The sequence below is a fragment of the Takifugu rubripes genome, chromosome 4, assembly GCF_901000725.2.
Source record: "Takifugu rubripes chromosome 4, fTakRub1.2, whole genome shotgun sequence".
Lineage (NCBI taxonomy): Eukaryota > Metazoa > Chordata > Actinopteri > Tetraodontiformes > Tetraodontidae > Takifugu > Takifugu rubripes.
In genome coordinates, this window is record NC_042288.1 from 11,868,839 (window position 1) to 11,893,731 (window position 24,893).

The following is a 24,893-nucleotide window of genomic DNA, read 5'->3' on the forward strand; positions in this document are numbered from 1 at the left end:
TGATGAACAGACTGCTGCTGCAATCATGATGCACTCAATCAAGTAAACTTTTGAAATATTAATAATAAGACACAAAAGCTGCAACAGCCCTTATTGAATACATAAATGTGTGTAATGTGTTCTAAAACACCATCTTTGTCAAGACACATTAACACTAATTAGTTATTTATAAAGTTTGCATGCGTATAAGCATATATAAGCATATATTAATACTGAGCGCCATCATCTTAACTTGTTCCAGCAGCCAAGGTTTAATCTACAGTTTCGATTTGCGCTCTTTAAAACAGGGAGATATGCGCAGCCACCTCCCGAGGCTCCAGGGTTGAGTCCTCCTAAACTTCTTTTCTGCAGCAGTTTGTCGAAATCTATTTGCATCCTCTGCAAAGTTGGTGGTGAGAGACTTCTGTTATTGCTGAAAGTACATTAGTACAATCATTTATCACGGCCTGTCTGGCTCAGTAAGGGCTGCAGGAGAAGTACAGCAAGTCATCTAAGAGCTCACATCCAGACCTGCCCGCTCCAAAATCACCAGCTCAGCTCAGGCCAGAGCCCGTTCTGACATTATCTCCTTATCTTGTTTATTTTAAGAAGCTGTCAAACTATCAAAAAACTGTAATTTACTGCCTCCTAAAATGTTCATGAAGGAGAGTCTTTAATCATTGCGTGAAAAATGATGGAATTTGTCCAAGAAAATAAACTAATAAATAGAGAGCATAATGTAATAGTCATGATGTCATTCCTGAAGTTGATGTTCCATCTACCTTTTTTTGCTGGGGAACATTAATCTGACGCACCACTGGAGCTCTGTCTAATGTGAAAATATAGAGGTTTTTTCCTTTCTGCTTCTGCAAGGAAGAAGCTTCTATCACGCTAATGATAATAAATGGCAACTAATGGGATGACCAAACATAACAAATGGAAAGTTTTAAAGGTACAGGACCACATTAAATCTGCAAGACACCCTCAAGTCGCAGCACAGCCGACCCAAATAAGAGGAATCAATTACAGTTATGAGTAAAGGTTCACTGTTCATAATAATATACATCAAGTTCCTCTTTTTTTTTTAATATCCTGCAATTGAAATGTATTAATGACAAAACCTGCCATCATCTAAAACCCATTTCACAGACGGAAATCACTTTTCTGAATATGGCTTTTCTTTATAGCGGTTTTGTTTTGACTTAACTGTTAATGAAAGAAGTACAAAGAATTCCGATGTGCGCTGTATCTTCTGGTGAGATGTTTCTGAGGATTCCAGGACTTTGCACATTTGGCATTGAGTGGAACTGCATTTGTCTTGATGATCGTGCTCCTTGAACTGATTTTTTCTTTTTTTTGTTGTTGGACAATAATCAATATGAAAGTCGCCTGTGGCAGCAAGAAAGGAGGGAGCAAATGCAGAATGGGAGGGGGGGGGGGCATTCTTTCTCTGCACTGGCCTTGTCAATGTAACAATGCTTTTAGAGTTTGGCCCTGAGCATCTAAACACACTCTCAATCACTCCTGAAATCCTAGCAGGCCACACTTGGCTGCTACTGCAACTTAGTTGCGGTCTCAATTTGTATGTTGTCTCTCGGCAGACATGGGAAAAATAAATGGATTGATCCCCCGTCTCAGGCCAACAGTTACCACACATCTGTTCTCAGGTGGGATTTATATAAAAAAGTGTCACCGCTGACAAATAAACTGGTACTTTCACAAGTTCTAGATTATACTGTTATCATACCTGTGCGATTTTTCCACCCTTCATTCATCACAGCTCCAACACTAAGGTGTCCTCACAAGTGTACAGAAATGGCGGGAATAACTTGTTTGTTGATGCATACGCAAAGAGTTAAAATGCTCATTGAAAAAGTAAAGATAATGTCAGATGGAGACGGTTTTAATTGGACAACAGACACAAGCAGTCTGCCTTAAACAGACCGGCTCCATCTGACTGCGCCACATGAACCCAACTACGTTTGAAACATCACACAATAAACCTCAGCAACGCTGCGCTAATCACAGTTATTCAGATCGGAGCAGAGGAGGGGGGTTGTCGGGAGGCGCGCAGCACCCGTTTGGCCCCTCGCTGACCAGACGGGACGTGATAAATGACTGCAACGCTCGTCCCTGTCAGTAGTGATTCTGGAGGGGGGTACGGCCCTCCTGCTGTGAGCTACATCATCCTAACAACATTATTCTTTTCATGCGGCTTGTCGATAGAAGCCGTGTGTGATTGGCATGGGGATCCGCTCAGGTTAATTGGAAGCCTGAACTGTGTAACAGCACGGGAAGCTGAGCAGACATTGTCCCCCTTGTAATAACACAGGAGGCCTGTGTGTCTGTATATCGATTACGTCTGGGGTTCACGGCACCCAAATGGGAATGAAATATCAGAGGACAGGTTATGGATGTTTCCATCAGTAGCACAGAAGCAGCGGAGATGGACCGCTCGTACCACTGGACACATTTCATATTCAGTCACAGACGGTTTGACATACGTCAAGATGCTGATCGAAAATGTTTAGAACAACATTCTAAATATAAACCCTGTGGGAGCCCAGATGCCCCTTGGGTTGATTCCATCGCTCTCTTCACTTTCATGTTCTCCTGCTTGACTTTGGGGAGCCAGTGAACTTTTTATGTCAGAGATGCCGCTGAAGTGGAGATTTTTCTCCGGTTCAGTGTGTAACAGGTGCGTTCTGCGGGTTATGTCTTGTCTTCTCATTGTGGACCCCCTCCCTCCTTTCCCCCCCCCCCCCCCCCCCCCTTTTAGCTCCCTTTTGATCAAGGTTCCATAGCTTGCGTTAGATGAGGGACATATGATATCCCACATCCAAGGTAACCTAACACAGTGCTCCCAGCGTCTTCTGCAAGGCCACCCTGGTCAGCGGTGAGATTAATAAGACGGCTGAGTGAAAACTCGCAGTTTTTCCCTTGCTTTATTAGAACTTCTTAAAGCGATGTTCCTTTATCCGTGGGAATATGCATGGATCGCCAGCCTGTACTTGACTAGCTTGATCGTATTCTCACGAGAGTACCGCCCCAATCACGCCAGGGCGACACCGTGATGCATTGTTTAGTGATGGGAGAGAAGGTTTGAAGCCATAACTCAGAAATTTTGCTTATTAATTTAGAAATTAATTACAAACACAAAGTGACATTTTACACGAAATGTTTAGCATAGCATGAATTATTGCTGCTGTAAATTGGATGCAAGCAACGGAGTGCAAAGCCTTCACTAGAGCTCTTTGTGATTAATAAAAGAAGCTTTCACTTCAGTTTTGGAGCCAGTCATGAATGAACGATATATGAAAGGTTGGAACAAAACTCCTCCTACAGTTGAAGGACAAGCGGTTAACAGTGGATGTGCATATTAAAAGACATATAGATTAAGAGAAATCACAGCCATGATTTATTGTATTTGTTGTGCCATCAGGCAGTTTCATGACAAATAGGTGATGAAGGACGGAACTTAAGATGGGAATCACATATTTATTATTCAGTAAATTGCAAATCTGCCTTTTCAATATGCCAGAAGAGTCCATGAATGCTCCCTGAGTTTTCTTTTGCTGATGATTACATTATCAAGTGGTTTGTCATCTAGACAAAATGCCTGCATTAGCAACCGTGCAGGCAGGCAATGAGTTGGACGCCCTCACTCTGTTCCATGTGATACAAACAGGAGGTCCAGCTCCGTCTCCTGTGGCGCCGAGGATCTGGAGTCTACATGAGTGACTGAGGCGCAGCATCCTCCATTCTGTCTCTCGTAGCCTTCGCACAGAAGGCCCACCACGTGGCTCTCAGCACTGGGGTCCAGATTGTGCCACTGGGCCGGTACTGGACTGGAGGGTGGCGGCGGAGCCCCAATCCATCTCCCGCAGGAACCCGATGACGGGAGCATCGGTTGCCCACTCCTCGGCTCTGAGCACACTCAGGAAGATGGATTGGTTGGCCAACTCACCAAAGGAGGCAAAGCATGCCGTTAAGAGCTTGTGCATCACTTGGCTGCTCATATGCAAAGTTTGATGAAAGAGGTTTTTCTGGGAGCGATGAATTAGGGGCCCGGCGGTGAAATTAGATTTCTGGTGAAAACCTCGCAAGGTATAGAAGTAGCATTGTTTTTTTTGGGGTTTTTTTTCTCGCTGCAGTGGCGCCTAATGATAATTATAAAGTGAAATTATGCTGGGAATCTAATGATGAATAATAAAGATGGATGTCTGAAACACTCTCCTGAGAAAACACACAGAACATAGTCAAGCTGAATGCACTTCGGGGGAAAAAGGATAAAACAGGGGTTACCAATATCGAATTTTAATTGTCTTTTAATTTATGGCGGCAGCTACAATTGTCCATCATCACTGAGGTGGGATGTATTGCACATTGTTGCACAGGCAGAGAATGAGAGAGCGAACAGGTGATAAACAAAGGGAGACTAGATGTTGACTGATGAAATAAATCTTGTGGAAAAATTGTCTCATCGTCAGAAACAGTCTAAATTGCTCGCCACTTTTACCTGCAACACTAAAGATCCCGCCTCCTCCTCTCCGTGACCCAAATCTAAAACGGCAGCGTGAACACTGACAAATTTGACAAAGGGAATTTGCTCAAAAAACACAGCCTCTATTTGGTCACCCATGCGGCAAATATGTCGGATGATATGCTTTATTAGGCAATCCATTTCTCCACAATAGTGGGGCCATCTGCAAAGGTTAGCGTGCATAAGGTTCATATGGCAAATTCTATCTAATATGCTTTCGAAGGGGCCGCCACCAAAACTCGGTGGCACATTTTTCATGTGCGTACGATTTGGAATGCAAATAGAATAGCTGATGAAAGAGGTGACCTTCTAAGTGCAGAGCAGGGGAGGCTTTGTGGAATATGCAGAGGCAGAACAAAATAGAAAAGAATGAGTTACTGCCAGTGCCACCTCGGCTGCATTGTAATATACGACTGTGGCTTGGATACAAGTGAACCTGGCCACAAGAACATCTAGGTTAATCTCTGAGAGCGTCGCATCATGCAGTCTGTGACAAAATGAAATAAATAAACTCAAAAGCATCGAATGTATCTGTCTTGGTGGGTTTTATGCCTCCGCTGAATAGAACTCCCAGTAGATCACGTAGCATTTTAGAACATGTATGCTATAAACTTTAGCCTAAAGGGTTTGTAGGGATTGAAGCATTATAACCCAAGTAATTAAACTAAATAAAGGACACGGAGATTCATTTCATGCACAGACTGATTGTAAAGCAAAAGTTGAAGATATTCTCCGATAAAAAGTTGAGCCATTATGTCAATAGTGTCGTGGGCTGGACCCTTTTGTCACATGTAGTGCAAAACTTGAACACATAGACAAATGGGTGCGGTGCGCCACGGTCACTCAGCCGTGCATGTCTCATCTGTAGCCAGCTTTGGCAGCGTAGTCATCTTCATTCCCTTTGTCCTTACCGCACTAGGTAATCTATCAGCACTGAGACGTGCTGGAGAGTCCGTCTGGCCTACTCGCTCTCCCATTTGAATTGAGAACCCAGTTTCAGGCTTTAACCGGGGTCCCAGTTAGATCAAGCTGCAATTGAGAGTGAGTGAGCTGTCCTTGATTCATATTACTGTCCCAGCATGATTGAGCTTCTTTGGTATCGCGCGAGAATGGAGTGAAAATTGAGCACTTTACTTTGCAGGGGTTGAAATCCCAGTACTGCATGTATGCATTTTCTCTCATTTTTTTTATGTGACACGCTTGAGGCGCAAGCTTTATGTTATGCTGCATGAGAAAGAAGGACCAGGGTATTTGGAGTTTGGTTCAGAAGTTAGCATGAAGCATTTTAGAGTTTTTTTTAGCGTGAGGTCACAGCTGCTAGGTCAGTAATTAAACACATTTTTTTCAATAGGACTCTCTTGAAAGGTCACCAATGCCTGCAAAGTATTTTAAGAAAGCACAGCATATTTTATCGGTAACAAAAGTAGAGAGTAAGCAAATGCTAATGCCAGAATACATCAAATCCAAGAGGAAACACATCTGTACATGTAGGATGTCAGTAAATCTGGCAGCTGGGGTGAATCCCTGCACAGACGTAGTTATATCTGGAATCTGCACCACTGGTATAAAACAGGAGCCTTAAAAGTTCATGAGACTAAATGAAGAAGATAATAAAGATTTATTTACCACCATTACGATGCAGGAAGGAAGGTCTTGGCTGTTCAGCACAAAAAAAATGGAAAAGCTGCAAATCTGACAATAAAGACATGAATAAAGTTTAATAATTTAAAGGTTTAAGTTGGCAAATGTTTCTGAATAAGGGCTTTTTTTTATAATGCTGGATGATATCTGATGTTATAATGACACCTTGCAAATTTATTGTTTCTGTAGTTCTGCATGTGTGTGTGTGTGTGTGTGTGTGTGTGTGTGTGTGTGTGTGTGTGTGTGTGTGTGGTGGGGGGATTGCTCACTCTCGGTTTTTCTTAAAGTCACAGAGACACATTCACATTTCCACATTTCACCACGGTGAACACAAACAAGCAAGGCAACACTCATCCAAACTTGAGTGGAGAGTGAAGAGCAGTGGAGGGGATTAGAGTTAATTAAAGAAAGGACCTCTGGAGGAAGAGAAGGGGAGAAGGTGCTAATGACAGGTATGTCGGTAAATTCTTCCTCTTGCATTCAGAGCTGTGGAAACCGCTTGGTGGATCACTCAACCGTGACTTTAGAACTAATCCTGTTGATAAGTTATTATTTATCTTCTTCAAACTTTGTCAAACTCAGGCTTTGAATGTTTTTTTCCCCCTTCCGAGTTGCCTCTGGTGGCCCCCTCCTGCACATGCTCCCCACATAATTTATGACTGCCTCTGGTCCTGATGACAGATTATTAAAAGTAGAATTAGTTTTTTGCTGGGGATTTTTCCTGTGGGAATTAGGAAGGCAGGGCTCTTAGAGGAAGGTCTCTGACGAGGTCTCCATTACTAATAGAGGCAGACTTTTTTTCTCCTTCCCAGTGATGGCGGAGTGAGAAGACTAATGATTTGGATTTACTGTGGCAGCCCTCACGTGGTGTGAGAGCCAGCGTTGGGGGAAAGGAGAGGCTACGTTCTTCTCCGTAGAGAGCTTTATTGGACTGTTTAGCACCAGAACGCTAATGTTTTCGTCACTGGTTGGTCCTGCTTCTGTTTGTAGGCCACAAGGAGCCCAAGCGTGTTTGTGTGTGTGTGTGTGTGTGTGTGTGTGTGTGTTCGCAAGAGGAGATCAGAGATGAAAAAACATCCTTCATCACTTTTTAATTCCTGACACATAAAGAGTAGCCCAATAAAAACTGCAACAGAATTTCAGTCACAAACTAACACAAACTCCTCATCTTTAATTCCTCTGAAGTCGCTGCCAACTCTGATTCTCCTCCATCAGCAACTCTTGTGCACCAACTACACACTTTCCCTTCTTCTCTGCTGACACACAAAGAGGATATAGGCTTTTTCTTCTCCCCTGTTCACCTGATGGCCGTTTGGAGCCTGTTCCCCCAGCGTGTGTCTGCAGCCTGGGAAGCAGAGGGGAGTCTCAGCACAGCTGAGAGGCTCGGCTTAATCTTATGCATCATTAAGCACTCAGCGGCACGCCGCAGCTCCTCATATACATCATCCACGCTTAATAAACATAATGATGACATAAGATGTAATTCCAGATGAATTTTCATTTTATAGGGAAATGGAGAATTCCTCTAGAAAGGAGGGGAGAAAGAGAAAAGAAGAGCGAGAAAAGAGGGAGAGAAAAAGTAAATTATCTGGGAAGTACCGAATAAATGATGTTTTTTCTCCACAAGATGGATTGTAGGGGTCTGGGGGCAGTTGAAGTGGGAGACAAGTGTTGGCGGGAGGAAGGGAAGAAGGGAGTGAGGGTGAGAGAGGTGAGGGGGCAGACGGCTGCAGCGGTGGTGGTGGCCTGAGAGGAGAGCAGAGGGATGGCATGGAGGGACGAGGGGGTTCAAGAGAGAAAGGATGGAGAGAGAGAGAGAGAGAGAGGGTGGGGGGGTGCTGGTCATTCCAAGTGTTTTAATAGCAGGGCTTGATGGACAGGCTGAGAGGACCTGAGGTACTGCCATCCATCATAGGAAGGCTAGGATGGTGGAGTGAGGGGTAGAATTTCAGTGGGGGCTTTCAGGTTGTTGGGGGGGTCTGATGAAAATGTGAGAGAAAGGCTGATGTACACACTAAAGGCCAATGAAGGCAAGAGGTCCAGAGATTAGTGGGACACTTTTGCAGTGTATGTGTGTGTGTGTGTGTGTGTGTGTGTGTGTGTGTGTGTGTGCCTTCTTGTCTGCTTCATAGCATTTTACAGGAGTGTCCTATGGATTACATATGCAGCATATTGTCACTGGAGAATTATCTGAAGGTCGTGAACAGAAGAAGAATCATTGTTTTAGTTGTGCATGTTAACTGGTTGGAAGAATCTCCTTTTTGTATTTTTCCAGGCCTCACACCTCTCACCCTTGTGTGATGCACTTTTCTTGAACTCAGCCTTCACCCAGACAGCTCCTCCTGCAGACACCAAATCCCAGACATTCACCTGAAAGAGAAAGAAGGGGAAAAAGCAGGAGGGAGGATAAGATGAATAACGCAGTAGGATTAGGAAATTAACAGATCTCTAACATTCCAGTGGGTCTAAAAAACATATCCCTCCTCCACCTTCAGGTAAGATAAACCTTTGGACCCCCGACCCACAATTCACATGACGATGAAGCAGCAGAAAAAGTCGAAAATGAGCTGAAACTTTTCACCCATCAATATCTGAATGTTTTTCTCATGTTTCCATGTTTTTACTGGCCATTTGGAAATAGTGAAAACTACTTAGCCGCTGTCAGTGGAGCCAGTTTTTGGAAATGCAGCATCCTTTGCTTGTTTCCAGCTGGATTCCTTCCCGGACTGCCACGCCTGGTTAATGTGGCCATTTTGTCCTGCCAAAATTAGAATTCATGGTTTATATTAAACAAACAAACACAGAAACTAGGAAACAATGATACCAATTGACCTTGCGTGTACAGACCGTACTTTAACTGATAACTTAAACCGGTAGAAGTGTAATGTCTGTAATGGCCATTCGACATTACGTCCAATTACTTTAGGGGATAAATCTCCCCACGCTTTGGTGCTGCAGATGTTTATCCTCATGTCATATAGTCGGTAATACTGTACAGTAATGGAGCATCCATCCTTTCCACGGTGGCCAGTGCTGCACGAAAGCATCTCTGGAATCAAACCTCAGCATGTTTGCAGCTAGTGGACCGTGCTCAGCAGCATGCCAAGGTTAGATGGGTGCCAAGGGTGCCACTTAACAGAGCCCCATCCTGTGCTCCATCCACTCACGCCCAGCCTAAAACTGCAGCACAGAACAAAGTGCGGTGGACGCTTTGGGTTTGGTGATCCAAACACTTAAAAGTGCAGCGGTGTAGATGCTTCACTGTAACAGATATTAGAGATGTTGTTTTTTGTTCCCCTTTTAATTTATTGCACGTCTGTTTTTGAAAGACTAATCGTGCACACACCAGTGACCAGCCTTGGCAACAGCAGATGCCCGTTTCATCTGTCACTTTCACTGTCCTATGGCTCCTATGCATTTCACCCTCCCGTTGTCTGGGCGCGTATAACTCACCGATAACGTCTTCATCAGTGATGTACTCACAGCGATCTGTTTGCGTTGACTTACAGGCCTCACTCCCTCCTTCTCGCGCACACACACACAGCCCCAGCCTGTTCCTGGCACCGAAGCCCGATTACATCTTGTTTCCCAAACTACTAAAAGTGTCAGAGGCTCTCTGCCTGTGCTTTTATATGGTGTTATTAATGGCGGCGAGTCCCCCCCACCCCCCGCCCCGGTCTCTGAGTATGTATGCTCGTGTCTAATTAAAGGATCGCTGCTTACAGAAGCAGAGAATGGCTTTGCAAGATAGGAAATAATAATTGCAAATTTTATCATTATCATTTTCGTTGCCTGCAGAGAGTTGACATGATGCTGGAATTCCAAGTTTGAGCTGTTTATTTTGAGATTAGTTTTCAAGCCATCACTAAGTGGTTGCTATTTGAGTGTAATGTGTAACCTGAAGAGTGATAAGACTGGGAATTTCCCAGTGGAAACCAGCATCCACTGGCTGCATCACCCTTACAGCACTAAATTAGATCAGTGTTTTCACCACACCTCTTCTGTTTAATCCACATTAGAGGAAATGATAGTTCTGTTTAGAATTCCTCTGGAACCAGAGCTCCGGAAACATTTCTGAGGGGAACCCTCTCCGACAGCTGTGGCTCGGCTGGAACTCGGCTCCCCCTGTCTTAACCTGAAGAATTATGTGCTCCGATAATTAGCTCTTATAGGTACACTCTCCATTTCTCCACTCCACTGGGCACATCATCTTCCTCGCCTCTTTATTGTTTGGTTTGCTTTGTCAGATCGATGTCTTGCTACTGCGTAACCAGCACTCATATCTCAGGCTGCATAAATCACAACAAGGTTTCTGTCGCTCGGGAGAGTGGGGTGGCTTTGGTGCACACATGCACACACACACACACACACACACACACACACACACACACACACACACACACACATACACACACACACAAACACACACAAATAAGTGGGTGGACCACTATTTCTCCATGCCGTATATCCAACAACCACTCTCCTTGTTACCCTCCAGTACCTCTGAACGACCAGTGAAGAGGAACCCATCAGATTACCCTCTACCCGGTAACGATGGGCAGGGTGGGTGCACCAGAATGGAGGGAGGGTAGTGGCCACTTTCATGGCTTATTATTGCAGTGCCACCCTTGTAATGAATCTGGAAAATGCAAATGGGATTCCTTCGTGTAAAAGTTGACATTGTCTAATGTGATAAATTTTCTGCTGAGGTGGGAGACAATTTAGATGTGAATTACAAGCGGGCCCTCTCCTCGGTTCCATTTGCATCCTTAATTACCCGATTCCCTCCTACTTTCATCAGGGGCTGAGAGAGAAGATGGACAAAAACGAGACATTGACGTAGAAACGGGTTCTGTTCTGCTATAAAGCAGGTCTTCAGACATTAAACACACACACACACACGCGTGCGCACATGTGTGTGTCCTGTCAACCTCCTATGAAGGTACATAAGCCTTGATTATGGTGCAGGAAATGAGCCAGAAACGCCATCCCATGTGTTAGGACCTGGGGCTTGATCAGCATCCCTAGGTCTGTGTCTTTGTTAATGTCATCCTTAACAGCAAACTAAACACCACCGGTTTGTAGACATTATCTCTGCTTGCTAAAGTACTCATTTATTGAGCCTCCTCATCACACGACGCTGCTCCTCTCTGAATGGCAGGCCTAAACACCTCGTTCTAATAAAGGCTTACTCAATAGAGCAATGTTCAGTCACTCGTGTCCCTCCCAAGTGCACAGCTTGTGGAGGAGACCCCACAAAGAACATGCTCAATGCGGGGTCATATATTACACTTTACAATACCAGCCCGGTCCCCGTGAATGGGAGGGCATCACACCAAGGCCCACACTGGTGCAAATGGCACGGTTTCTGTACTGAAGCATGGGGTGAGCACTCGTGTTGACGCCAAAAGACGATGATGATCTGATTTCATGGTGCAGAGCTGGCCGTGCTGGCTGATTGTGTTGTGCAGTTTTTAAAATATACATTCAAGCAGTAGGAACTAATAGAGCATGTGGCAGCTTTACAATGCAAGGGATCTGTGGGTGGCCAATTCACTCTGCAAGCTGAATGTCCCAAAATGCTATCTGCCAAACACAGTGGGGCTTTACGGGTTAAGCAACAACTGCAGTTCACACCAATTAGCCATAAATTTAAAATGACTAACAGATAAAGTGCATTACATAGACGGTCGTTGCAAAGGTCCTGCAATGCTGGTAGATGTAGCGATTGACATGTGTGAGGGGTAAAGTAACACAGGCTTAACTGTTTCCTGTTGCTAAAGAAACGTCCCCATCTGGAGCTGGTTGGTATGAACCAGTCTATCTCTGGTTAATCCCCATTCAATTTCTTTTTTTTTTCATTTTATGAAGAAAAAATAAGTTGTGTGTTGACACAGCAGTTGTTTAAAGCTAAAACACGCAATATCTCGATGAGTTTTTTTGACTAATTTAATGGGCAACTCTGCCTTTTACGGTGCAATCAGTAATGACACCTCAACTGCTGACTTGACCCGGCCTGAAGGCTTCGAATCTGATGTCACGTTGCTCCTCTAGAGGAGCTCCTGTAGAGCTAATTCTTGTAGGGAGCAATCAATTAGATTCTCCACTTACAATAGATCCTCTCATCAATGTGTCTGACTCGCAGCAATGAGTTCAAGCAATCTTTCCTTTTTTGCCGCTACTTTTTTCCTGCTGTCTTCAAATGCAGAGAAAAGCACACATATGCCTTTCACACTGAGAAAACACTGTCATTACCAGCATCAATCATGTGCAAGATTCTCAGACATGTTGCTTTAATGTGGCGTTTTAAATGCAAAGTCTGGGGGACCCGTTTCTGCCGCCGGCCTCTCGTGGTGTAGGTACACGTTCTCCACCCTCTGAAAAAAGTGCACGGAGACAGAAGCCTGGAAGTCACAAGAGAGAGGACGCGTTCTCTCTCTCTCGTTGTCATTAGGTGTCAGGCGGAGGATGATGTGGAAGCAGTATGGGGTCTTGTGGAAGTATTTATGACCCTGCAGGAAACCCATTGGACTGCGGTGATCGCGGGGAGATAATGGGAGGGAATGGGATGAAGCGAGGTGTTCTGACAGCACGAACCAGACAAGAGAACATCCAGGATAAATCAACGGTGGTCATTTTTACCCCTCCGCCTCCACCCCGACACCTCAGCTCACTCCAGGCAAAGAAAAATGTCCTTAAGGATTAAGTGTAGAGCAAATTTACATTAATATCATATTTATTGTGAGGCGCGTACTTTAAAGCTGGTCAACAGTTCATGAGAGTTGGTGGTCACCCAGTTTATTTAGACTAAAACAGACTTAATCTGAGGGATAGTTTTTCATTTATGAATGGCTGCATTTAGGATATTTCACATGTAATTTACGTGCCATAAACACACTGCCACAAACTCTGGCAGCGAATATGACTTTCATTGCCACTGTAAAAAAGACCATGCAGGTTTTTCTTTTTTATTTTCTGTTGTAGACAACAGAGAAAATGAAACACAACAGCATATCAGTTCATTCATTTGCTTGTACGTCGGTTTAACGGGGTGAGAAATGGGAGCTCAGGCCAAGAGTGTTTGGGGTATTTTGGGGGTGTTTTATTGCCCCCATCTTGCTTTTGTTTTCCGAGGTACTTAAAGGTGACATTGAAAGAGAAAGGTGTTTATCTGTTGTCTGCAAGCTAATCTGTTTGCATTACCGCTCGTGTTCCTATGGTCCCATTATGTATTAGAAAACCAATTACCAGTTCATTAAACTTCAAAGGTGTTAATAAAAGTCATAAGACTAAGCCATCTGTTGGATATTTTTTTCCAAGCCCTAACTTCGATAGCATCCGCCAAACGAGGTTTCTAACCAATTAATGTTAGACTTGCTAATTTAAATGAGAAAATAAGCCATCTTCTGCTGTTTGTATAATAACGGTGATACATATGGTGAGGTTTGGGGTGTGATAATGAGAGAGGTAGCCTCCTTAATTTGTCTTATAAATATTGGGGGGGAGGTAGATGGATGCCTGCAGCCATAACAGACGACTGCTTTCATCCTCGTACATCAGATGTGGACATTTCAGGACAATGCGATATCGAGAACAGTTAAAATGATGGTCTGTACTTGAGTATAATTGTAAATATGCAAACCCTGCAGGAACCATGGACCTAGCTGCACATTTGCTATTTGGTGACTAGATAAATGTTGTGTTTTGTCTCATCTGTAAACACGACAAATGAACATGGTGAACATAATTCAATTCATCATGTTTCTCGCAGATTTAGGGAGATTTGCTCTCATTAGTGGCTCATCTGTCAGGGAGACACTCTGATCCTGGAGAGAGAAAAAAATGCAGCCTCTCCTCACTTAATTGGGAGCCGCACAGTCAGTGAAAGAGACGCAGCAGCTATGTCAACCTTTTACATCCCAAATTTATCTTCCAAAATCAATCCGTCAACACCCTAATTGGCGCTCACTTTATGATTGCTGGGCTGGCTCACTCTCAGAGGATCTAAAGCTAAATGGAGTCATAAGCTCCACAGATAAAATGTTGAAATATGAGATGCGCAATCAGGCATTTTGCATAAATCTTAAACTGAAAGGGATTAGACAAATGTGTTTGAGGACAGGGACACGCGTTAAAGCATTCAGAGTAGAAATCCTGCATTCTGGGTTATAGCAGTGATAGTAAAACAGGTAGTTTTCGACAAATCCTCAGTGGGTATTGGCATATTATTCAGAGTGCTGGCAACAGAATGGCTCTCATTAGTCTTCTGTGAGTCAGTAATGGCAGATCACCTCTTAGGGCTGCAGAATTGACAAGCTGTGCTCCCCCTCAGCAGATATCGGAGAGCTTTTTATCGGCTTCCCCTTCAAACGCTTTAGCACTAATGCTGCCCGATGGCCTGCTTAACCTTGGCAATGCCTTTAGAAACTGCACAGGTATCACACAAAGTTCATCTGATCATTAGCGAACCACAACAGTTCAGCTGACTTTTTATTAACCCCCCTTTGTGGGCTAGGCTCTTAACAGCACAATTCCATTTATTCACTCAAATAAATTATTTGAAACCTGTTTTTCCCAAGGCTAATATTGATAACAGTGAAAATTATGGAGATGTTTATAGATGTATGTTTGACCGTGTGTGTTTTATAATAAATCAGAACATCTGTCACAACCATCCACATATGGTGGCACCATGACAGTAAAATCAGGTGCCAGCACAGGAAGCTGATGTTTATATTAAATTTCATAAATATTAATTTAATCCCTAAAGAGAGAAAGTTCCTAATATTGTCCCATTCAACGCTGTATGGACTCACAATGCGCCACCGAATCTCTTCAAGTGCTTTTCTATCCACAGTCCAGTGATGCTGACCTCTGCTATTCCAGTCAACAACCAATCAAGGACACTTAAATGCTGTGTGAGTTAATGTTTGGGCTTAATAGTTATGCTGGTTTGTGCAGGAGCACATTTTTATTCAATATAAATCTAAAAATAAATCTTTGTAATTGGGTCACCTTTGAGGTTTTATTCTAATTAGCTGAAGAAAAACTAAAATCGTCTTTAAAGTGAGTTTTTAAAAGAAGAAACTGAAAAATAAGCCCTGTTTGCTGAAGAATTGTAAAACCCCATTCGTATTGTTGTCTCATGTGCTGCTGAGAGAAAAGTTTCTTTCTCCTCTTTAATGAACAGGTGTCTACACAACACAGCCCACCCCGCAGATGGCGGCGTAATTAGCAGTCATTATGGTGGTCTTCGTGGACGCCGAGATCCGTGCGGCCGCACAGAGCGCGTAACCTCTTCACCCCCTGACAGGGCCCATGGGGGGCTTCTGACACGTGTTGTTCTCCTGGAGGAGCCAAAGGTGGGGTTCCCCTTTCATGAGGTGTCATCCTGATGTGCTGGAAACCCCAAGACATGTGTTAGAGGATCAGAATGTCAAGGGCCTTCCTCTGGTCACGGCATTGGAGGAACAATGAGCAGAAAAGTCCAGCATGAATTAGGATTCTTAATCTTGTGCCTTTGCACTTAGAAAAAGAAATATCCTAATTTCCCTGTTTCTACAATCCGCACGCATCCCACCTTTGTATCCGTCTCAGTAAACGTATTGTGTGCTCGCGTGACCTCAGACTGCTCCGACCTTTAAAACCACGCAGCCTGCTGAAGGTGTCTGCAGAGGTGGTTTGTGGGGTCATTCCCTGTTCATGTCTCCGTTCATGCCCGGCTACCCCTGTGTTGTCGGGCCTCTGGTGGGGGTGGGCTGTGGCTGCTATCTGTGTGAGGCGAGTCACCAACAGGCTTTTAATTTCCCCTCACTTAGGAACAAACTCCATCTAATCTCATTCCACCGTGTCAAACGGTGGCGCGGCACGCTTTTTATTTATTTTATTTTTTTACTGTTCGTTTGGTTAGAATGCCGCAGCCTCTTGCCTGATGTCCTCTGGATATTAAAACAATGTTTAATAAGTCACGGGATTGGAAGTGGGTCTAAAATGCAGCTTTAGTGCTTCCAACAAGCCAGCAATGCTGCATTTATTTGTCAATAAACTCGAATCCCTTATCCTACAACTAAAATGATAATACTTGTCATAGAAGAACAACAGAAGACAAGGAAGAAGAAGAAAGTCATCACCTCTTGAAGGAGTTAAAATCCTGAGCAAGTAATCAGTAATTATTTATTCGCCTGAAGCCATAATCAGACAACATCAGACAGAAGTAAGAAGTTCAGCTCCATTGCTACCGCCCCATCAGCGAGTCATTATTACAATATTGCAGCTCTTAAGTAGCTCACTGACTGGCTGACCAGCTTTAAAGTACACACTAAACTACTTGCAAGCCTGCACAAAATGGCCGTTTGGCTCATTGCTTTCAGTGATAAAAAAAAAGGAGAAGAAACTCACAACAACGAGGGCACTGACACCTCACACAAAGTTGTTTGTCAAATTAAACACACTCCATTTTCCTTTTTTATATTTAAAAAGACAGAACATAATAACATTATTAATACACAAGAAAGGAACAATCCAACTATGTCTGTTGTGTATGCCGACCCACAAATAATACCCCCAAACCATTCACCTGTGTTTTTTTTTTTTATCTATCCAGTCAACATCATCTGCAAACAGAAGAAACAGCATCCTGCACATGTTAGAAATCGTGACAATTGTGCATTTAAAGGATTGTGGGCCAAAAACCCAAACTTCATCCAGACAAATTCCAGATGTAGTTCAGCTTTTTGTTACAATATATTGCTTCCATTTGCTTCTTCAAGAAGGTTTTTCCAATTTAGCCTCTTTTAGTTGTCTTTAGTTGTCTGTTTCATATGGTATTTTCTAAAAAGAAACTAAAAAACAAAACAAGAAAACCCTAAACCCCCATATTCTAATGTTCGATCTTACATTTTTTCTGCTGTCACTGTTTAGTAATTGACACAATCTTTAACCGAATGATGAAGATTGTTTTTCTCTCTGCAGGCCTTTTGCCATTGGCTTCCTTGTCTAACGTATTTGAATTTGCTTTGCTTACTATAAAATCCAGTGTATTTTGAATACAAATTAGCTGGTGCTAACACTACCGTCAGACAAAAATGCAAATACTTCTGAAATAGACACAAAAGACTTCAGTTAGAGCAGGACTGCGCACCTTGCAGCCTGTGGCCGTGTATTTCATTCAATCACTATAAAACATGTCACTAATTGTCTTGTTCGGTTGGTAGCGCCACATTGTCTCTGACTGGCAGCTGATAGCCACTTCAATTCATGCGTCGTGTTAAGCCTATATCAGGAGATGAGGAAATGGACCCTTCTTTCTTTTTTCCCTCTTTTTCATCTTTCAATGGGATTTAAGAAGCATGTAAGTGAAGTTTTCTTTGTTATTTACACCAGGGCCTAGGCCCCTAAGTTTATCCTGCCTCATACGGAGCCAGCTCGAGAGGTGGTGAGGCCTGGGTACAATGCCTCTTCGGGGAAACAAAATGACCCCTGTGTTTCATCTGTTGTTATGGTAAAATGCGGAGGCTCTAAATGACCACTTCTATGCATATGTGGATTGGTGTTTGCCTTTGCTCTGGCGGGGAGCCAGTGGCTGATCCTTCTGTTCTCCATATGGCGAGCATTGTGGTGAAAATGCCGGACAATTACCCCCTCCCCGAGAGAAGCCCCCGGGTCCTGCTGGTCAAAGAGAAACTGTTGGTTTCACTTTTTCTCAAAACCCCCCATAGGTGACAGGACAGCCTGCAGGCGCACACAGAGGCAGCTAAAGCCATTATTTAGAAAGGAAAAATACAGGTTAGAACAAACTGTTTGTATTTGCATTAAAGTCTTTTTTGGGGGTTGGGGGCTCAGGGGCAGAAGCAGAGAGGGGTAGATATGATATGATGTCTATTCCCTCTATATAATTGCCTCTAAAATGCTATCTTCCTTTCTCTGTCATGCAAATTTAAATCAGCACCTTTATCTTCACCGCACTTGTTTAATTAATTTACATACTTTTATTTCTCAATAGTTCATACAAAAAGACAGAAAACCTATACAACTATAAGAGTGTGGGGCCCCGGTGGAAGTACCCACAGGCTCCGACGGTTCACTTGACTAATTTGGAATGAATTTCAAAAAAGTTCATTACTATATGTAAATGCATAACCACAATGAAATCTGTCGTGTCGGAAAATATGCTGATGTCGCAGCGGCACACAATGTAATCCGTGTTGTTTGATTTTAATGAACAGCGCTCCCTCACAGACGGATAATGTGATTACCCGTCGCTCCTCCTCTGCAGTCGGGTTGCCCCGGTTTGCTGAAGTTATAGTGTCCTCCCCGCCACTCCGCTCTGTTTGCATGGCTGTCACATCGGCCAACCTAATGGAGAAATTAATTACCACTGGTGTCATCTCTCATGACACAGGAGTCAATTTGATCATGTTAACCAAATGATAGGAGCGCTTGATATTCCCCTTCTATGTAATCATGCTTTGATGAAGAGGATTAAAAGGCGTTTAGGCTATTTAACAGAATTCATTATACACCACTGCCACAGTGTGATGTGAACTATTAACTGATTAACAAGGTCACATTCTCACTCTTTAACCTTGATAAAAGTGAGAGAATTGAGATGTTCCATCTAACGTAGCGTTAGCATGGTGTTAACAGCAAATGCAAATGTTAAAATCCCTAGGATTTTTCATTCAAATAGGATTTTAGCGTCATTTTCCTTAGAATGGAGTCAACAACACTGGCATGAGTCAAGCACACTGAGTCCTCCATTTACAGCTATTTTCAGTATTTAACCTACCGCTGTCCTGCTAAAATGGGGGACCCCTGCTTATCTCTTGAAAACATACAGGAAACCTGGCAAAGTCCTCCGTTATTTTGTTTCATTCAACATTCTTTTTTTCTCATTTTGCCCCCAAAGTTCACTCCTTGACCAAACCTGGCTTCCCCTCCCCAGAGCTGTCTGAATGTCTCTTTGTCGCTCCTCGAAAAATTCCTCACAGTGCTCTGGCGAAGCTTAACTAATCGCTCATAGACGTTGCTGAGTGGACGGTCGCTGCTGAACAAAATCTCGCCACGACGGCTCTCATCGGCCTCAAGGTCAAGTCGAAGATTCATGTGGTAAAAAGAAAAAACTGAGTGGAGAAAAATGCAATTCTGTCTTTTTTGCTCACATGCTAATGTAAGAGAAGCAGCACGTAACCTTCTACCCCTGAGCTGCTTTTGGAGTTCTTAAAGGGTAACAAAGCTGTTTGGTGGCCGTCAGATAAAGGAGCCGTGTACCGGCGGGGTCGGCCACTCCATAAATATGTTGGCTCTTCTTATTACAAGCTGTGTCCGTGACAAAGGACAAACAGCTGGAGAAAGAAATGCTACATGGCAGAAATGGACAAGGGCCATTTTCAGCCTGGCTGGTCATACACCAGCCCCTGAGCTGTCCCCACCGAGGCTGTTTACTTGACCCATAGGAGAGGGAGAGAGAGAGAGGGGTGCCTCAGTCACCTCTCCAGCTCTCAGCTCTCCATCTCTCTCTCTTTGATGACAAAGATTAAGCCTCAGAATATCCGCAGTGCTGAGGACGGGTCATCAATTACCCCGTGATACTCTTCATTACCTTCCACCTGTTTCCTCTTCCACTGCTCCTAAAAGTCCCGCCTGCTTCTACAATGTTAGTCGCAGCACGAAGGGACTTGAGGCTTCCTATAATTAAAGCATTTTGTCTTTTTTTGGAACTATAATCAGGCATTTATTTATTTGAAATGTAAATCCCTTATTATTATTTTCTTAATAAACAGATTTTATATTTCACAGTAAAGTTATATCTAGTTGGATATTCTAAATGGCTATAAAATTAAAGAAAAAAAATTGTTCAATTTAGAGTACTGATTGCTTTTTACTCATATTTTCATACAAAAAGTGCATATTGTTTATGAATTTTTCCACTGCTCCAGCTGCTCCAACTTGGGTGTTTGTTGGTTCTCTTGATTTGGGCTGCACGGTTCCCCACCTCGTTTTATGTGACACTCAACAGAGCAGAGATCTTTGGGGAGTGGCGCCTCTGCCTTCTCATCAGCTTAGAAAATTAACGTTTAAAGTTTGTTTACTTTTTAAATCACACTGACTTGTGCATAAAATCCTGTTTCAAAGGCACAAATAAACACCACATTATATCTATTAAACCATCAGTAGCCAAGTTTGTTGATTATTGATTTTCACTGTGTAGGAAAAAAATTCCGACTTTTCTCTCCGTGAATTTTGTAATGAAAACGTGCACAAAACATGAAGCATTATGTGAGATTAAACAGAATTATTTTTAATTTCTGAGCTTATTTTGCAATTAATTACACCTGAATATCAATCACTGTGGTGAAATAGAGGCAGTGCCTACTGGCCTATCAAGAAACTATTGTCTCACAAAATGAGATATTAAGTGAACTGAAAACCATCCCCTGTCGCATTTGATAATTTATTTGCATAATTAGGCCTTAATTTTAATTCACTATGCAAATATATGCCCCCTTTAAATTGCATTTAAATGTGAACCGCACCCAGTGTCATGACTAATGTGAATATATTTAATTTTAATATCTGGGAAGGATAAGAAATTAGTCAGGGGTGGAATAAAAAAGTACCAGACACCATATTTTAAAAAATGGCTGTTACAATAATGTTTTCCCAGAGTTTCACCAGAAGTTTGTGTTGAATTATATAGTATCTGTTTCTGTTTGGATGTCCCCTCTTTCCAGGGAGGGTTATCTCCTGTTTCAAAAAGGAGTAGGGCTGAGGAGTCGTGCACCGCCATTTATTATTTGGGAGGCAGAGACGAGCGAGTGGGTCTCCGGTCCTGTCCAATGGCGGCCTTTGTGGGCCGAGGGAATACAGACTCCGGGACAGGACAAAGTCAAAGGAAATTGACCTGCTTGATCCTTTTGCAGGGAGGGAGTCCTTGCACATCCTTTCATCTTTTCCCCAAAGGCCCCGATCTTTGAGCTGCACTCAACAAACAAAATACTGTCTGCGTCCCGCTCGGCCTGTGGTTGTCTCTGGAGCAGGGCGGCGTGCAGATCCAGGGTGGCAGCGGGAATGGTGGGCAGTAGCAGGAGGTAACCTGAGACAGACAGGCCTCTGGGGCAGGGAAGTAGCCAAAAGGGACAAATTAGCTTTAGACAATAGGGGACCTTTTCCACCAGGGGATAATTAAACGTTTCTTCATCAAAGCTGAGACAGTTTGCAAGCTGCTCATTTTGTAATTCTATCATGTCTGCCTCTGAGATATGCTTTCTGTATGTCGTCCACCCCCACCATCGCCCCTGCCATAGATCCTGTTTGATTACTCTGAGGGGGTGTTAATTATACAGAGTTAGCAGTGGTGTAATTGAGCTCAGTGGAAACAGAGGGCCTATTGGAGTGACAGCATGTACGCTGCCTGGTTTACTCCACAAAGACCTTTGTTAAATGTGACAATACTTTAGGAATCTCTTGCAATTTCAAGTCCCCAGTAACCACAGAAATTGTGGTAGAGTCAAAGAGTCACATCAGAGGGACACAAAATGAGTGGAAAAAACATCTAAAAATGCTTTTCTCTCCCAGTTGTGCCTCTGTTGTGTCCTACATGCCCAAATGGAGATGATGTATAATGTGCGCGCATGCCTCTGAATGTGCGTATGTGCAAAAGACATTGTGCGACGGGGCTTTTTCCTTGGCCACTGAGCTGTGGACCACAGGGTTTGTTGTGTGTCTTGGATCACAGGGAGGAAGCTGAATGATGTTGCCCCAGCTCTCTGAAGAAAGGCCACGCTTGGCTGGGTCCAGAACAGCCTTAACAGGATATCACAGTAGAAACTGTGGCCTTTGTCCAGATTCTCTTGAAAAAATAAAAGAGAAGAGGGAGGAGAAAAAAAAGCTGTGTCAAAGGGGCTTGGGAGGGTGTCTCTTTTTCAGCAGATGCTGGAACACTGTGTAGCGACTCCGTGGAAGCCCATATCCACAATGGCGCCTGTCTAACCATGTGACATCATCAAAGAGCGTGCTGCGTGGGGCTGCCGGGCTCACGCCATTACAACATTCTTAAGGCACCAGTGAGCAACAGTGAGCTGGCTTTTACCTCTGCTGGAGCCTTTTCTAACATACAAGCCCAAACCTGGAAGGTTCACAAAATAGAGATGACCATATTAAAGTAAAAATAATCTTTTATTGTTTAAAGGTTAACATTCAGCATGCATGTATGTGCTTCAAATTGTTTTTTATGGGGTTTTTTTTAACGCGTGTTGGACGGTGTGCTAACAATATTGCTGCATTCACATGGGGACCATTACAGACACAGTCAGTGTTTGTCAGGCTGCAGACATACTGTGAGGAGCCCATCTCTGTGAAAAGCCTCAGCCTCGGGGCTGTAGGCAGACCCCTGGGACCATCCGGCACTCAAGGGCCTATTTGTTCAACAGAATGTGTTATTCTATCACAGCAAGCCTGTCACAGCAGCAATCATTCAAATACCCATTCGTTTTTGGAATCTTCACTCTTCGGGCCTCTCAGGACAATCGAGGCCCGTTTACATGTTTGGATTTGCAGCAAGGTTTGTCTCTGTGGTTCATAGACACTCAAGAATATGTTCAGGTTCGCATCCGTAAGTGGGATCTCTGGAGTATTAAACAGTCGCTTTCTTTAGGAACAATTTTTTTTTACATTAGCATAATTGTAGGCAGCACTCACATGCACGTTTTTCATTTTTATGAGAGCTCATCTGCTTTAAAAATTAAGAATATTACTCGTGGATGCTTGAAAGCGGCTGGAAATCTGAGTTGTTCCAGCTAAACTTGGAAACCTTTTGGGTTTTTTTAGCGCGACCATTTTCAATCCACCTTCATGAATGTTTTTCTAATTGAAAGCGATATCTTAGCACGAGCGGTTGGTCAGAGTCTGTGAAGGGTGGTGGTACAATAGACCTGTCAGGGTTGATGGATCTCCACCCCAGCTGAGATATTTGTCCCCAGACCAGAGCCAATAAGAGCACGGCCGGATTGTAAAAACAGAGGCTTGCTGCCGTCCATCGTCCGCATAGAAAAACAAACATGCCACACCGATACGGCTGATCAATACTTTATTTTTGTGAAATAAATAATTAGGATTACAGTGGGGGCGATGTTGAAAGGGGGCCAAAGGGGTGTGTGTTGTCCTCAGACAGCAGGATTTTCTTTTCATTCACAGTGAAATCAATGTAAGAGTCCATTTGAGCGCGGGCGGTTGATGATGGCCGCTCATTACAGATTAGCCGGGGTGAGTAATGGGCCCCCCACAGGGCGATGTAATGCAGTTCAATAAGTGCATTTGCAGGCGAGCGTGTGGAGACGGGTCAACATCCAGACTTTGATTTAACAACAAAGACCTGATGTGACATGAGCGTAAGACATTTGTTATTTTGGGGTTTATCCTGTCGAATCGTGTCAAATTTAGTGTTAGATTTATTTTGTGAGGGCTCCTTGTGTGTTTGGACCTAAACATGTTCTTTAGTTGGTGTTATATTATGAGAAAAAGGCTGGGATTATCTCATACCCTTCGTCTCTGTCTTGTTCTCGTATCTCTAAAATTTTTCAATTCACAGCCATTGTCGGACAAATACTAATTTATACAATGTTCTTCAGTCTTTATTTAACCATGTTCCTCCAAATTCTCCTGTTAGCATCAGACAACGGGCCTGCAGAATTTGAAAAGACTCATCAGAGCCTGGTGAAGCAGAACCATAAAACTTTCACCAACTGTGTTTAAAGAACTTCCGCTTCATTTTCATCCTCACAAGCCCATGAAGGTGTTTATGACAGCAGATTCCTCGGAGACTCCTATGTGACTCCTGCCATGTACAAAGGCCTCTTCTGCAGACACTAAATATCCATGTTTGCTGGAAAACATGTTCAGCATTTACATCATTCCCGCTGCCAACAAGTCCCCCGCGGATGGATGGAAGGTGTTCACACGTCGACCGCCAGGGAAATAGTCGGGATTTCAGTGCCAGCGCAACGTTTCAAAGCTGTTGTTTTACATTTATTCATTAAATCTTTCACTTTCATGCCAGACACATAATTATTTCCACATTAGCACCTGGTGCGTCTCCTGAGTGCGTCGGCCTGTCTGTTTAATCTTCATCATTTGAGGGTGTGTGTGTGTGGGGGGGGTTATCTGAGGTCACGCTCTGGTGTTTATCATACTGACAAATCCGGGCTGGTACGTTCGCACCGCACAGGTCCGAAGCTGCAACCGCGATACCGAAAGATGCGGCGTTCCCTCCTCTCTTCACTTCAGCCGATGTTATTCATGGACAGACTCATTTCCTGCAGCAGCAGCACGGTTCGATAGTGAAGCTGTAAAACAGTTTCAGCTACCCATAAACACATTTGATGAAAACAAATTAGGAGCCAGAAACATAACTGACGGGAAACATAACAGCCGGCAATGGAATCACATTAGAGCGAACGCTGGATGCCACCGCAAATAAATGTACATTTAATAAATGGATAAATACAGCACATAAAGCCCTGTGTCGCCAAAACACATTCATCATTTAAATGTCTCCCTCTTTTTCCATTAAACCACATATTAAAGCGATCCGCACACACACGCAAGGCCCGGACAACTTGACAGGCCGCCGCCGCGGTAACCTGTTGACGCTCCAGGTCCAGAAGCTTCAGAGACACTCGACGGCGTTCAGATGAAAATCATTAAAGGCAATAATCTTTTTACAGCGCGGGAC

General features: G+C 43.6%; 1 long non-coding RNA gene across 4 annotated transcripts in view; it reads right to left on the reverse strand.

Annotated features, from left to right (window-relative positions):
* Positions 1-6,883: 6,883 nt before the first annotated feature.
* The window catches only part of LOC115249694 (uncharacterized), a 39,090-nt gene continuing 21,080 nt past the window's right edge, over positions 6,884-24,893 (reverse strand). For 3 of the 4 annotated variants that reach the window (XR_003888377.1, XR_003888374.1, XR_003888376.1), the window contains 2 exons: positions 8,455-8,921; positions 6,884-7,508 (listed from right to left, as the gene is read on the reverse strand). This is a non-coding gene — a long non-coding RNA (uncharacterized lncRNA). Of the gene's footprint in view, positions 7,509-8,454; positions 8,922-18,417; positions 18,518-24,893 lie in introns of all 4 variants that reach the window. The other variant, XR_003888375.1, reaches the window with a different exon arrangement.